Genomic DNA, 2,753 nt, shown 5'->3' on the forward strand with positions numbered 1-2,753 from the left:
ACCCCCAGAAAATGATTGTGGAAACATGCGAACACAGTGGACGGATACGAGACACATTTTAATACAATGTGTAGATGCGACATACCTTGAACAGCTAGTGATTGGATTATCTTGATCAGATCACGAAAACCACATGCAAGGTGGCCCTTTAAGAAAGGCATCGGCAAGACTACAACCTGTGACCTTCTGATCCCTATCCCATGTATCTCCAATAAATGAAACAAATCGGCCAACTTATTTTCATAATTATGCAAAAATAAACTTTATTGCCACTTTCATTGAGCAGGGGAAATATTGTAAACCAAAAGTAGAAAATAATGTAATGCAGTCTACTGAAGCTATGTGACATGACCTTTCCGTGTGCTTTCTGTTCAAGTTCAAGGTTCACCATATGTAGATAATGCAAATCTTGTGTGGCTTCATGAAATATGATGAACATCAAATAACGTTTAATTATTTTACCTACGTGTTTAATCGGATGACTTGGATTTGAATAGAAGCAACATGTCAATTCACAACACTGGTCACTTTTAGTACAAAGAAAGCCGTGCCATTGTGGAGGAAAAGAACAAGGATGTTAGATTAGTTCTTGAAGCAACAAGTATCATCATACCAAAATACTGTAATGCTATTCACATCATGGGAGAAACAAGAATTGTTGCTTAAAATATAGACCATGTTCAATGAACACAAGGCCAAACTTTGACATAGAAAAACAAAAAGCCATCTTCAATTTTTGTAACAACTTTCACACTTTTACAGCTTTAATATACAAAAGAATTGTTTTAATTATTTCACACATATTACCGCCTTAAATACAACTTTTGTATCGTTATGGCTTTTGGACAGTGTGCAGTTAGTTAGAACCCGATGTAATGTTACAAGATTGAGATGATAATTTAGATAACATTGATTAATATTGTTGTGCTTTTCAGGTGAGTCTGGGTATAGAGGCCAGGTTGCAGATATGTTCAGAATTCATTCTTACTAAAGATATTATTTTTTTTTAATTCAGGCTTTACTTTGGTTATAAATGACATTTTCTAATATCTACTGTCTCATTTGGAGCATTTTGGGGCAAAGCTATATGATATTGGCAAATCCTCTCCAAATAATATCAGCCAGCCATCCATCCATCCTACTTAAAGGGAACATCCACTCAAACTGTCTTTTGGTATTTGTTTTCATTAGTCCACTGTTGATACAGTCCCAAAATATTTTTCATGTCGGCAAGATTTAAGATTTTCAAGTGACAAGTGTCACATCATCACGATGATGCGTTTGCATCATATGATGCAGGTTGTGCCTCTCTCGTGGCAAGTTACACTTTGCTTCTTGAAAATCTAATATCTTAAAAATATTTTGGGACTGTATCGACAGTGGACCAATGGAAAAAATACCAAAATAAAGTTTGAGTGGATTTTTCCTTTAAGGTATAAACAAATTCCAAAAGAGCTAAATAAATCCAAATTTAGAGTTCAATTTCATGTAAGCAAGATCATTCCCAAAATGAATTTGAGGCCAATATTTCAAATATCAACCACAAGCAGAAAATATGGAACATAAATATACAGCTATTTTACTAGTATCTGCATTCTGCCCTCTTAGTCGAAAAAAGTAAATGCAAATTAAAGAATATTAGAATCCAAAATGTGACGTGTAAATCACAATAAATTAAGTCGAGAAACAAACATGTTTTGTTGTCATGGCGAAGAAGCACCGAACTCAGTAGTATAGTTACAATAGGCATAAGAAGCTAGACGGACACTATAGCCTCGGCCCTTGCCGATCGAAGCGTCATCCCAACTTATACAAACCCCTTGGTTCTGCTCTGTACCATTATGTAGAAATTGCGTTCTCACTAACATTACCTAACACATTCTCCTAGACTGTATTAGTATCAATAGGATGAAAAGAGCAGTACATGTATTAATGGGTACATGCATGGAGGCCAACCTGCTTCCAAAGCAATAGATTCTGATCAATCTCCTCCAGTGGCTCAAACAACTGATCTCAAATCAGTTCTCAGCAAGCAGACATTCAATCAAACTCAATGCAGATCCCAGGCATGTGTTGGTAGAGAACTTAGAAGAGTTTGTTAAGCAGTCCAAGTATATGATTCTCTCTTCTCTTTGTGCATGTTGATGACGTGAGAATGTGAACATTGCTTACTAGCTCCTCCTGAGCAATCTGAATCTGTCTTCTGACCTCTCAATAGTCTTCCATGACACACTGACAGAAAGTGTTAAAACGGTCTGTAAAATCCCTGAAACTCAACGGTGCATACCATAAAAACAAACACCAACTCAATCCAGTTCAATGTGTCACATTATTACATTGAGTATAATGTTGTCTATTATATTTACATGCCTGCCACAGTGCAATTCGAAAAGCGCAAATAGCCGTTGACTAATGTGAACGTCACCTACTAAAACAAATAATTAATAGCAGTTATATAAAGCTATCATAACTGTGATACTGATAATAATAATGTCAAACACAACCATGATAATAATAATAGTTACGATAGTAAATATGCTCTGTCTGTTCAGTGAGAGATGGCTTAATAGTGGTCGTCAGAGAGTGGACAACTAGGATTTAGACCAGTCTGTTGAAGGATGAGACATGTGGCCCTTTGATGATTAGCTGGGCTCCTCTGCTTTGATGGGGCCCCTCCCCTAGCTGTTTCCATTCAAATGCATGTTCTGTCTGCAAGGCTCAAAGCACAGGCGCAGTGGAGGAGGAGGGGGGGG

Source organism: Coregonus lavaretus (assembly GCF_964263955.1).
Source record: "Coregonus lavaretus genome assembly, contig: HAP1_SCAFFOLD_256, whole genome shotgun sequence".
In the NCBI taxonomy this organism is placed as follows: Eukaryota; Metazoa; Chordata; class Actinopteri; order Salmoniformes; family Salmonidae; genus Coregonus; species Coregonus lavaretus.